Raw genomic sequence first — 14,580 nt, forward strand, 5'->3', positions numbered from 1 at the left:
GGAGTGGGTAAACTTCATAACAACCTCTACTTGCTATCTACAACTCCTTGCAAATCTGATTCTGCAGCTTCTTCCATTTTAGATTCTGTTTTTGGTACTTTTGTCAATAATATTTCTAATGTTCCTGTCATAACCAAGCCATTTCTTTGGCATCTTAGACTAGGACATGCCTCAGATTCTAAGCTTCTTGCTTTACATGATTGTATACCTGATGTAAGCAATGTTCATAGCAATAAAACTTGTACTCTTTGCCCCATTGCCAAACAGAAACGTTTTCCATTCCCTTTCTTTAATCATTTGTCTGCAAATTCTTTTGATCTTATTCACTGTGATGTATGGGGTCCCTTTGCTAAGTTTACTCATGATGGTTTTAGATATTTCCTTACCATTGTTGATGATGCCACACGATCCACATGGGTGTACCTCATGAAAAACAAATCTGAAACCAGACCCTTGTTAATTTCTTTCTTCAATATGATATCCACACAGTTTAGCACTAAAATCAAGGCTATTAGGACTGACAATGCTCAGGAATTTACCCTACCAGAGTTTTATGCTAAGCATGGAATTCTGCATCAGCACTCTTGTGTAGCCACTCCACAACAAAATTCAGTTGTGGAGAGGAAACACCAACACATATTGAGCATTGCAAGGGCCTTAAAGTTCCAGTCCAATGTGCCTCTTACCTTTTGGGGTGAATGTGTCCTAACTGCTGTGCATATTATCAATAGGCTGCCCTCTTCTACCCTTGGCAACAAAACTCCCTTTGAGAAACTTTACAACAAAATCCCTTCCTATGATCATCTAAAGGTGTTTGGATGCCTTTGTTTTGCTTCTACCTTATCTCACAATAGGTCAAAGTTTGATCCTAGATCCTTACCATGTGTTTTTCTGGGCTATCCTTATGGGGTTAAAGGCTTCAAGGTGCTTAATCTTGCCACCAAGAGGATTTTTGTCTCTAGGGATGTCCTATTTCATGAGACTGTCTTTCCATTCATTTCTTCCACATATTCCTCTTCCCCTCATTCCACAATTACCTTACCTCATCTTTTTCCTTCCCCAGATCCTTACCTTGACCCCTTACCTTTTGTTGCCACTCCCATTGTTGATTCCCATACCACATTCACTCCTGTTACAGATTCTACATCTGTTTTGACCCCTCCTACTTCATCCATTCCAGATATTACATCTACCCATTCCCTTGATTCTAATCTTCCTCCTTCTGCAGACTCCATACCTGATCCCATTTCCACTTCCATTCCTCCTTCCATACCTACTTCCCTTCCTGCTTCTATTCCTGCATCTATACCTGATTCCATTCCAGCATCTGTACCTGATTCCATTCCTGCTTCTGTACCTGATTCCATTCCTGCTTCCATTCCTTCTTTAAGGAAGTCTACAAGAATCAGTAAAGCTCCTGCTTATTTGCAAAATTATAAATGCAGTAATGTTGTTCATGATCAATTTGCTCACTCCAATTCACTCATCAAGTCTAGTTCCAGGTCCTCTATGTCAGGTTCTAAGTATCCTCTCTCTGATTATCTTGATTCTTCTGGTCTTTCCCCTTCTTATGCCCATTTTTGTTCCCTAATCACTGCTATTTCTGAGCCTAAGTCCTATTCTGGGCTATCAAGGACCCTAAGTGGCAGACTGCTATGGCTGATGAGATTGCAGCCTTGGAATCTAACCAGACTTGGTCTCTTACTTCCCTTCCTTCTCACAAGAAGGCCATTGGGTGCAAATGGGTTTATAGAATCAAATATAAGGCTGATGGATCAGTAGAAAGGTACAAGGCCAGACTTGTGGCAAAAGGATTCACTCAACAGGAGGGTTTGGACTTCACAGATACTTTCTCTCCTGTGGCTAAGATGACTTCAGTGAAGACTGTTCTTGCCATTGCTGCTGTGAAGGGCTGGCACCTTGTTCAACTTGATGTGAACAATGCTTTCCTTCATGGTGATCTCCATGAGGAAGTTTATATGCATTTGCCTCCGGGTTTTCACAGCAAGGGGGAGCATTTGGTATGCAAACTGAATAAGTCATTGTATGGTCTTAAGCAAGCTTCAAGACAATGGTATTCTAAGTTCTCATCTACCATTTTGAAGTGTGGTTTCAAACAATCTAAGTCAGATTACTCCTTATTCACCAAGAAATTCAATCAGTCTTTTATAGCTCTCTTGGTGTATGTTGATGACATCCTCATTGCCAGCAATGATACTCATGCTGTTGAAGAACTTAAAGTGTTTTTGGATCAAGAATTCAAGTTAAAAGACCTTGGCAACTTGAAATTTTTCCTTGGACTTGAGGTGGCTAGATCAGACCAAGGTATTTCTTTATGCCAAAGGAAATACACCTTAGAGATACTTAAAGATGCTGGGATGACAGGTTGCAAACCAAGTAAGGTTCCTATGGAACAAAATTTGAAGTTAAGCAAGTTTTGTGGAGAATTACTACCTGATCCTAGTGTTTACAAGAGGCTAGTAGGAAGATTGCTGTATCTCACCATAACTAGACCAGACATTGCTTACTCAGTCCAAAAATTGAGTCAATTCATGTCCAAGCCACGCAAACCTCATCTTGATGCAGCTTATAAGGTGCTGCAATATCTTAAGGGAACTCCTGGTCAGGGCATTCTTTTCTCTTCCAAGTCTAATTTGCATCTAAAGGCATACACAGATGCAGATTGGGCTTCTTGCATTGACACTAGAAGATCTACTACCGGATTTTGCATCTTCTTAGGTGATTCACTCATTTCATGGAAGACCAAGAAGCAATCCATTGTCTCTAGATCCTCTGCTGAGGCAAAATATAGGGCCATGGCTGTTACTACATGTGAAATAACTTGGCTTCTAGCCTTGTTAAAGGACTTAGAGGTTTTACATCCCAAACCTGCTATGCTTTTCTGTGACAATCAAGCAGCCATTTACATAGGTGAAAATCCTGTGTTTCATGAAAGAACCAAGCACATAGAAATAGATTGCCACTTGGTCAGGGACAAAGTTGAAGATAAGGTCATTCGGTTGTTCTTTACTCCTACTCATTCCCAGTTAGCTGATCTTCTCACAAAGGCTCTTAGTGGTCAACAATTGCAAGCATTACTATCCAAGATGTGTATTGTGAATATCCACAATCCCAATTCTCATCTTGAGGGGGAGTATCAAGATTGCAGCTCACATCAGAAAGACAGAAAAGAGATAAAGCAGAAGAAGAAAGCAACGAAGAAGAAATAAGTTTTCTGTTTTCTGTATAAACGACATTAGTGTAGTGATGATGTTGTAGTTTTGTATTTCCTGTATATAAAACTACCTGTAGCTTTCATTGTATTTAAGTTGGAGGAAGCTCACACGTGGAATAACAGACTCCTACACGTGCAGTAACAAATTTGTTGGTTGTAACAGATTTGGGATATTTCTCCAGGTCTCTGTTTTAGTATTTAGGCGCAGAGCTTGTACAGATTCATTACTCAATTGAGATCATTATTTTCATTCTCTCTCTCTCTCGCATATTATCTTCTCCTTCATAGTTTCTGTATTTTCTTATAAATTTATCTCATGTGTGCAGATTTTAAATTTAGTTTTTTTTTTTTTTTTAACTATGTGGTGGTATAGTTGCATTTGATGTGGCATATAAAATAATTTTTTATTGTTCCATTGGACACATCAATTTTTTCATCCAAGAGATAATAATAAGAACTAAATTGACACAACACTAAAAATGTTAAAAACCAAATTGATACAATTGAAATGTAGTTAGAGACTAAATTGAAATTCGGGAGAATAGGGACTAACTTTGTAATTTACCCTTAAATTTATCATATTTTAATAATTTAAGTTTTTGGGATCCCCGCACCTCACTGATGAAGGTTCCTTCCTCTTCGCCAACGGCATAGCCAAAATCAATGTGAACAAGTATCACAAAGCATCTAAAGGTTGCCAACAAACCACGCTAGGAGATGCAACTTTAGCCTTGCACCATGCGAGTCTGCTCAATGTGCTCATGGCGATAGAAAAGATGATGGAACCATCACAGTTGACATTCCTATATATGTATATATGATGTGCCTACAGAAAGTGGTGCTGACATGCTATTAGAAAAGAATGTTGTGTTTGCTGAAGCGACATTAAAGAAAGTGGACCTGTGGTGGAAATGGCATTTTAGCTTCCATCTGAAGAGTGAAGAGGAAAGTACAACTTTTGGCCTAAAAGCTAAGTGGGATGGATTAAAGCTAATGCTGCATGTAGGTGCATAAAGGAAGAAAGCTTGAAAGTCAAAGGCCATATATACATTTCAAAGTAGAGAAGCTTCACGTCAGGTACCTTATCAAAATGCTATCACCATGGTGGTAACGAAATTCACCCAAAAAAAAAAAAAAAAGTCTAAAGCTACAAGGAGCATTCCAGGTTTGACATGATCACTTGGATACAACTTGACTTTCTTGGACTTCATGTCCACAGCTGCTGGCTGACCTCCTTAGTTAGCTTTGGACATGAAGTCTAAGAAACTGTTTATTAGAAAACTTAAGTTATTTATTTTCGTGGTGGCACTATGAATTATTTTTAGGATGATCATTAAAAAAAATAAAACTTAAATTTAATAAAAATAAAACTTTACTAATCAACATCAAAAACAAGGAGGAAAAAAAAAAAAAAAAAACCTCGCAAATATAGAAAATTTTAAAATTTCTTTCTATGAGTTTCTATATTTTGAAATCATTGTACGATAACTCCCTTATCAATGCTATCACCTACATGTTTTTTGATGTATTCAACCAAGCAATCATTGAACTATTGATCTCTCATTCAATTACTAACATCTTACCAAAATAAGTAACTATATAAACAAAATGCATCATAATTTTTTATAATCTGTTCCAACCAATTTTTGTATTTTTTAAATTAAGGAGTAATTATAGTAAACCTACCTGTAATTTGGCCCGAAATCACTTTGCCTACTATTTAAAAAGTGTCACTTTACCCGCCTGAAATAAGCTCCATTAGCACTTCTATTAAAAATAGGGGTAAACATGTATTTTTGCTTTTATTTTAAGTCTCTCTCCTCCCCAAACAAAAAAATAAAAAAATACAAAATACAAAACTAAGAGAAAATAAGATCAAAAATTTTTTTTGTAAAAAAAAAAAAAAAAAATTGAAGAGGAAAGAAGAAAAAATGCATCTGAAATTCCTATTATAATAGGAAATTTCTCAAACACATTCAACCAAATATACAGATTTTTAACTAAATATTCATTCCAATACATCAAAAATCCAAATCAAAACACAGACGCTTTCAACAAATACATTCAAACCCATGAATCTACAAAAATTCATAACGACCTTCATTTTCAAACCCAACCCAAAATCAACTGTAGTCATCGCAACAACCATTGTGACATCATGGAAGCCTGAAGAAAGCACACACGATACTCTCTTTGATGGACAAAAACTAAATTGTTAGTATCTAGGTAGTAAACCTTGAATCCACAAGGTAATAAAACTGAAATTCACCAAAGAAGAAAATTGAAAAAACGTTTGTGTTTATTGATAATCGTTTATTTGCCTCTAATGGCTACAAAACATATTAATATTGAGAAAAACATCTAAAACTCTAATTTGCATTAATTATGCAATTAGGTGACAAAATACCGAAATTTACCAAAAATGGCAAAATTGAGTTAAATGTAGAATCATATACTACTAACCTTAAGGGTCGTCACAAACCAAGCGGAACCTTATTCTAACTTTTGAGTAAAAAGTTATTAAGGAAACAAAAATTACTATAAATGGCAAAATCATAGTTTTCAAGACCTAAATGGAGGAATTTGCCATTTTTAGGGGTACCTCATGGCAAATCTACAACTATTGTTCAGAAGGCCGTTTTGCTTCAGTCTGCCAAATTTCATGCGATTTTGACTCCATCGCCCAACTAATTGCTACTAGTTCCTTTTTGCTTTGTGCGATTTTAGTCACGCTTGGGAGTCTAAAAAGGCTACAGCAGTCTGTTCTACATCACATCGAAACCCACAACCACCACCAAAATCAAATCAATCCACGACCCAAAACTATAATAATAATAATAATAACAAAAAATTTATTAAAAAAAAATGAAACCCAAAAAGCAAAAACAGGAAGAGAGAAAAGATGCAGTTCGATCAAAACCTTTAGCATGAATTCCTAACGGTGGTGGTTGATTTGGGTTTTGCTGGCTTTTCACTATAGTGGCAGTTCGACCTCCTTAATGCCACCATGAGAGAGAGAGAGAGAGAGAGAGAGAGAGACATTATATGCTTTTTTTGGGATTAACTTTTTTTTTTTCTCTTGTTCTCAGTCCTTAGCAGAACCATGTTGCTAGGATTTTTTTTTTGTTTCATTGAAATTAATGTCTTCTATTGGGTTAATGAATAATGATATCAACATGTTTTTGTCTTTGATTGGGTTAATGTCTTCTATTGTTGTCTTTTTATTTTTGCATTGTTAATTATGTAAATATAAGATTTGTGAAGGTTGATTTGGGTTTGATTTTTTTGGGATGTGTATTCTTCATGTTCAAGATTTGGGTGAATGGAGAGAGAGACCAATACCAATTTTTGATCTTGTTTCTCTTGCATTTTTGTGTTTTGTATTTTTTTTTTTTTTTTTTTTTGGATGAGAGCGACATAAAAGGGGAAAAAATACATATTTACCCTTATTTTTAACAAATGTGGGTTAAGGGGTCCTAACAAAGCTTATCTCAGGTGGGCAAAGTGACATTTTTAAATCACGGGTAGGCAAAATGATTTTGGACCAAACCACATGTGGGTTTACTATAATTTTCCCTTAAATTAATTAAGATTAAATAGACACAATGCTCCACTAATTTCTTTTTTAGGGAAATCATAGCCAAGAGTTGACAAGAATCTCTTTATAAATATATGAGACATCATAGCTTAGGATTTAAAAGAATATTATTCAAGTCAATACAAATTTGCTTAAAAGATGAATCTTGCAATATAGGTAATTTCCCTATAAGGAATATGGTCATAGTGTTAGTAAAAAAAAAATAATAAAGTGTAAACTATAAGTTCATTCAATTTATGCAATTTAAGCATTCAATTGTTACATTAATCATATTCAATAAAGTACTCAGGTATTACTTTAGTGCATATACATTTATACAAAATGTTCTCACATAAATTCAACAAATTCCTCATATAAATTCAACAAATTCAACTAAAGACTAAAAACAAGCACTAACAAACTAACTATTTGAAAATGTGTGTTTTTTAGAAGAAAAAAATAGCAAATTTAAAATCTACCTTTCGAAAATACAATTTTAAAAAATCATAATTAACCCTTTGATTTGGGCTAATTTGTATTTGTTTGGGTAATTTTGAGAAATCATATGTTCACAACATTTTCAATTTTTCATAAAATTTATACAACAAATTTTGTTATTGATTTTAATTTGAACCTACCACTAAAATTATATTTTTGTCCACTAGTAACAATTAGTAACAACATACCACTTAAGATTTACTTATAAAAGTATTATGAAAATATTGTGAATATAGCATGTTTCACAATTTTTTGGTTCAATCTTCAATGGACCAAAATTTTGAAGAGATCAAGTTTTATTTTTAATTGGCTCAAATTTTTAGGTTGTTCAAGTTTTTTTTAGGATGGTCAAATATTTTTTCTAGGGTGGTCCACAATCCATATTAATTTAAAATTTAATTTTTTAAGATATATAAAAATAAATAAATAATCTAGTCAGGCAGTCAGGCCCTAGTTAACAAGTATAGCCATCCCTGCTTGTGATGCACCACTCACTTCAATTCATTGGATATTGAAGTTTTGGGCTTGAATCTCTCCACTTGATCACAAATTAAATGAACCCAGAGGAAGTTTTGGGCTCATTCTAGCTTTTTCAGCCCCCATCACAAAAAATTCCAACCCTCGTCACAAAAACATACCCGACACATTTTAATTTAGATTACAAGAAAGATAACTTGGGGTGTCTGCCTATAATGAAACCAAGTCTCAACTAAACTAAGAAAAAATTATCACTTTTTTTTCCCTTGAAGAAAAACCATGTAACTTTTTTATGAGAATAGTACCATTACCTTTTTCTCTTTTCAACCCTAAATGCAAATTAAATAGAAGGACTATAATAATTAAAATACATAGATGATTCAGTTTCAGCACAAAGATGTTATATTTAAAATCTTACAGGGATACGAAACCTTAAAAAGAGTTACACAACTATAAAAAAAAAACAAATACAAATCCTCTGTATTATTTTTCATGTACTACTTGATGTTCCACCAATCACAACTTGTCACGTATTATTTTTTTCCATTTTAATTTTCAATTATTTTCCTGTAACTGTTAATTACACTTAAGTGAGGTAATAACTTAAACGGTTCGACAACAAAAGGGCATTCATATGGGATTAAACACAAAAAACTGCTCCTTTATTGACGTTTGAAACTAGGAAAAAAAAAAATGAGTTCAACCTGTGACCAAAAACATCTTGTTATCAAAAAGATTGTTGGCAGAGCACCTACTTTTTTTTTCTTTTTTTGGAGTAAATACTAAATTGCACACTGTCTAGTAGCCCCATAACTTGAATAGGAAAAGCAAAAGGATTGAGAAGCTTGTCAGCAAAAACAGTATCCACGTTCCTTTTTCACCAAACTTTTACCCTATAATCAACGAAGCAGAAAAAAACCTGTAAGCTGCATTTGACCTGAAGAATTCGACTCATGTGCTTGTTGTTGGAGACCAAAATGCACCCACATATAGTAGAAATTCGTGGAAAGCTAAGGATGTGTTAACCAAAGAAATGGAGGATCGATGAAGTCTCAACTAAACTAAAAAATTATATCACTTATTTTTCCCTTAAGAAAAATCATTTGTGTAACTTTTTTTTAATGAGAATTCGTCTTTTTATTCTCTTTTCAACCTACCTGTAAATAGAATTAATATTAAAACTATTTTAGATCGAAGGACAATGATAATTATAATACAAAGATGTCATATTTAAAATATTATAGGGATAAAAAACCTTAAAAGGAGTTACACAACTCAGAAAAACACATATACGACCATACTCAAAAGTGCCTGTGGCAACTCAATTGTGATGATAACATGCCAACAGACCACTGGTGATCAGACAGCAAATCCCAGACTCAAAAGTGCCTCTCGCAACTCAGTCGAATCAATTCTGCAACTCCTGTCCCTATCAAATCTCTCAAAAATATCCGGAGGCATTTGCAATAGAGTAGTAGACAATTAGAAAAACAAATTTGAATTTGAAGAGAAAAAAAAAAAAGTGTTTTTAATATCAATTATAATTTGAAACCTCTTACTTACCCTCCAATGCTGTAGACTGTAAAATAATGCAGTGAATTCCTTAGGTCCTACATTACAATCACAAATGAAACAAGTCAATAAACCTTTGTAGGAGGAAAACAAATAGATTCAAAGTAAAGCACAAATTTGAGTAGTTTATTCATTCCAAAACCAAAATAATCAAATACCAGAAACAAATTAATGTTTCTATTATTAATTATGGAAAGTTATTCATATGCAAAGTCAAAAAATTCAATTAAAAATTTTACTATCATGTAAGTACTAATTGTTAGGGTAAATTGTTCCACAATTCTTGATATCTCAAGGTTTTTTATTTTTTAACAACAAAGTGGGGGATGGGGATTCAAATCCAAGTCAAGTTAATTTCGAAAGAATATAAATAATAACGCTCTTGACTTCTAAATAACTCAAGTTAATTAATTATTAAGTAAAAGAAAAAAAAACAAAAACAAAAACAAAGACAAGGTCATGATGAGTTGGGTTTAATCAAGTCACTCTAGATTTCCTTAGATAAGAACATGTCAGATACAAATTTTTTTTTTTTTTTATATAGTTCAATAATTCAGTTTCCTTGACTGATAGGATGGACGTGGATCGCTGTATCCTCTGGTTATTTAGCTGTTGGTTGTTCCACATTTCTTTTTTCTCAGAGTTGTGTCTTCTAGTTTCGGTCTGTTGGTATGGCTCACATCGACGATCTCTAGGCTTGCTTCTCTATCACGGAGGAAGAAGAGCAAGGTGCTAATGTGCCCAAACAAGTCAAGCCATGCCTATTTCGTTTAGTGGCAAAGTTTTTTACAAAACGTGTCGTGAATGCGGAGGCAGTTGCTCGCACTTTCAAACCATTGTGGAAACTTTGTGGGGAACTCAAAATCCGTGACATTGGGGGGAACTTGCTACTGTTTGAATATGATGATGCTATGGACTTAGAACGAGTTCTGGAGTTTGAACCTTGGACTTGTGGCAAGAGCTTGGTGGTTTTCCAACACACTGTCGATGCCGAGTCTGCTCCGTTATTGGCTTTCAATTCGGTCTATTTTTGGGTGCAACTTCACAATGTCCCTGCCACTAGTTTAACGCCAGAAACGGGTGAGGCAGTGGGAAATTCAATTGGCACCATTGTCCAAGTGGCTGAACCCAAAGATGATGGAGTTGGAGGGGATGTATTACACATTAGGGTGGCCATGAATATCACAAAAGCGCTTCCAAGATGTTGTAAGCTACAGGCTGAGGGTGAGCATATTGGGTGGGCGCTACTCAAATATGAGCGCCTTCCTAATTTCTGTTATTGGTGTGGAAGGGTGAGTCATGTGGAAAAGGATTGTGAGGTTTGGCTAAAAGGAAAGGGATCTCTCAAAAAGGAAGACCAGGAATACGGTGAGTGGTTGTGTGCAAAACCATTATGGCAAAACAAGAAGTCAGTGGTTATGGTATCAGGAAGTAAATAGGGTCTACCTGCTTGGAAAAAAGGCCCAACCAATCCACACACAAAAAAAAAAAAAAAAAAAAAAAAGTCAGTTGCACAGGGGTTAGCATCCGCAACTAGTAAAGTGTCCGAACCAGAACCTAGATATGTTGTTGAGGAGGTTGGTGAGCCAATGATGGAAGACGGTGACAGCCATGGAATAGTTCAAACAGGGATGGATACACCAAGGAATGGAGTGGTTAGAGGGGCTGACCAGATTGTGGAAAGGGTGCCAAAGGATACAGACATGTTGGTAAGGGATCTCTTCGGTCTGCCCAATGATGGTAAGCGCTTAATTCAACTTGAGAACGACAGTCAAGTATCTAAACAGTTTCCTAGTTTTAGTTTTAATCTAATTAAGCCATGCTTGAATGATATTTCAAATAATGTACATGCTAATTTACTTGAGGGAGGGAGTCTTAGGACTTGGAAAAAATTAGCACAAGCTGAAGGCATTAACAGTTCATGTCCTAGTCCAGGTTCCCAAGGTAGTCAACGGCCTGAGCTGAATGAATCTGAAACAACTATGCCGAAACAGAGGTGTGTGTCAGCAGTAGATTGTGATGATAAGGAAAATTTTCAGGTGGTTGTTAGTACTCAGCACCACCATTCTCAATGAATTGCTTAAGCTAGAACTGTTGTGGGCTTGGGAACCCACAGACAGAAGGTGAGCTTGTTGCCTTAATTGGCAAAAAAGATCCCAAACTGGTTTTCTTGATGGAAACAAAAGTGGAGAAAGATGGTATTGCTCGAATATGTCGTAAGTTGCAGAATTTTAATTTCTATGTGGTACCCCAGCTTACTAGGGGTGGTGGTCTTGCTTTTTTATGGAAGAATGACATAAATGTAACTGTTTGTAATTCCTCTAATCATTATATTGATGCTATTATTGACCATGGAACGAATGACGCCTGGTGGTTTACAGGTTTCTATGGAGACCTTGACACCGCTAACCGAGAAAATTCCTGGTCCTTACTTATATCTTTGAGCCATAGTATATCCCTCCCATGGGTCTGTGTAGGGGACTTTAATGAAATTCTTTTTGCAGATGAGAAACAGGGATGGCTGGATCGACCTAAGAGGCAAATGCAAGGTTTTCGGGATGCTTTAGATTATTGTGGCTTAAAGGACCTTGGCTTCACGGATTACCCTTTTACATGGTGTAACAGGAGACCGGGTGATCAGAATGTTTAGGTGAGACTTGACCGTGGGGTGGCCATAGTAGACTGGATCCTTCGTTTTTCCACTACCCAAATTCATCACTTGGAAGCTTTCCATTCGGATCACAAACCTATTATCCTCATATCAGATTCCGAGCAACACTCCAGGACAACACTTGTAAGGAGGTGGTTGCAAATTCCTAGGCAAAGGTGCATGACCCAAATCCTGTTGGTGTGTTGTCAAAAAAAATATCCACTTGCCAAGACAATTTCAGAATTTGGAACCGTGAGACTTTTGGGCATATTCGAATTTCATTGGCAAAAAAATTGAAGGAATTGAATTAGGCTGAGGAGGCTGGTATGTACAGGTCCAATCCAGCTCTTATCAACAAATTGAGAGTGGAAATTCAAGGGCTTAAGTACAAGGAAGAAATAATGTGGAAGCAACAATCCCGTGTGAATTGGTTAAGGGAGGGTGATTGAAATACTAGGTATTTCCATTGCAAGGCAAATCAGCGGAACAAGGACAATTATATTTTGGGGTTTGAGGATGATAATGGACTTTGGACTGAGGATGAAAGTCACATGGGTGGGCTGGTTGAGGCCTATTTCACTAATATATTCACCTCTTCGAATCTGTCTGGGTTTGATGATGTTCTCAATGTCATGCTCCTAACTGTCACTCCAAAAATGAATGCAGGACTACTATGACCTTACACAGCTGAGGAAGTTCACAAAGCCCTCAATTAGATGGCCCCTCTCACTGCCCCAGGACCAGATGGTATGCCACCTATTTTCTATAAATATTTTTGGCACATTGTGGGAGGTGATGTTACAAATGCTGTCTTAACTGCATTAAATTATGGGTATGTGCCTGAATCTTTAAACCAAACTTTTATTGCTCTTATACCAAAAATCAAGGACCCAAAAAAGGTCTCTGATCACCCTATTAGTCTGTGCAATGTGGTCTATAAACTTATTGCTAAGGTGTTGGTTAACCGTCTAAAAATGATCTTGCCTTATGTTGTGTCTGATTCTCAGAGTGCTTTCTTATTAGGGAGACTTATAACTGACAATATTTTGGTAGCATTTAAAACTTTGCATTATTTGAAACGGAAAACACAGGGCAAGCTAGGTTTTATGGCACTTAAACTGGATATGAGCAAAGCTTATAACAGAGTTGAGTGGGAGTTTCTGAGGAGAGCTATGCTACACTTCGGTTTTGGTGACAGATTTGTTAGCATGATCATGGCTTGTATAACCTCAGTGTCTTTCTCCATTCTCCTTAACGGGGAGCCCGTTGGTAATATAAAGCCTAGCAGAGGGCTAAGACAGGGAGATCCGCTTTCCCCATATTTGTTTCTGGTGTATGCTATGGGGTTATAGGGTCTGTTACACAAAGCCAAAAGTGAAGAACTCATCAGGGGGGTCTCAATTTGTAGAACTGGGCCGCGTGTCTCTCACTTATTTTTTGCTGATGATAGTGTCCTATTCTGTAGAGCTAAAGAATCAAAGTGCCGGGTAATTCTTGACATCCTATCTGTCTATGAGAAGGGGTCAAGTCAGAAGATTAATCGAGACAAAACCAACATTTTCTTTAACTCCAATACTCAACCTGATCTTCAAGCTAGCATTCAATAGATTTTGGGTGTGCCTTCAATAAGACATTATGAAAAACATCTGGGTCTACCTGCATTTGTGGGGTGAGCAAAGAAACAAAGCTTTATATACATCTGAAAGCGTGTCTAGAAAAATTACAGGGATGGAAAGAGAAGATATTATCTCAGGCAAGCAAAGAGGTGCTTATAAAAGCTGTCATCCAAGCAATCCCAACTTACTCCATAAGCTGTTTCAAACTTCCAAAAGGTTTGATTAAGGATATTGAAGTGATGATTCGAAAATTTTGGTGGGGATACAACAATGATACTAGAAAGATTCATTGGGTAAAGTGGGAGCGTCTGTGTAGTCCTAAGGAGGATGGAGGTATGGGTTTTAAGGAGATTGAGAAGTTCAATGAAGCTTTGTTGGCTAAACAAGTGTGGCATATGATGAACAATCCTGATTCCTTGTGCTTTAAAGTTTTTAAGGCTAGATTTTTCCCAACTTGTTCGATTTTGAAGCAAACGAGTCCAAAGCCGGTTCTTATGCATGGAAAAGCATCCTTAGTGCTAGAGAAGTGGTGAAGAATGGGATGGTATGGCGTATTGGTGATGGAAATTCAGTGGGTATTAGAGAAGACAAATGGCTACCAGACCAATGCTACAGGAAGGTCACCTCTCCCCTTCCCTCTATCCCACCTGATTTGAAGGTGAGCTGCCTCATTGATACAAACACTCGAGAATGGAAAGCTGACTTGATCAAACAGGTGTTTGCGCCTCAAGAAGCCGAAAAAATATTGAGCATACCATTGAGCATCAAACTACCCCCAACCAATTGATTTGGTCCATAAATCCTTCCGGTAAATTTACTACCAGAAGTAGTGCTTACAAATTGTTGGCATCTAATGCTTTAGCCAATAATCCAAGTAGCTCAAATCGGGGGCCCCAGAAGTCTTTTTAGAAAGGTCTATGGAAGCTACGTGTTCCTGCCAAAGTGAAGCATTTTG

Source organism: Quercus robur, chromosome 7 (assembly GCF_932294415.1).
Source record: "Quercus robur chromosome 7, dhQueRobu3.1, whole genome shotgun sequence".
NCBI classification, from domain to species: Eukaryota; Viridiplantae; Streptophyta; class Magnoliopsida; order Fagales; family Fagaceae; genus Quercus; species Quercus robur.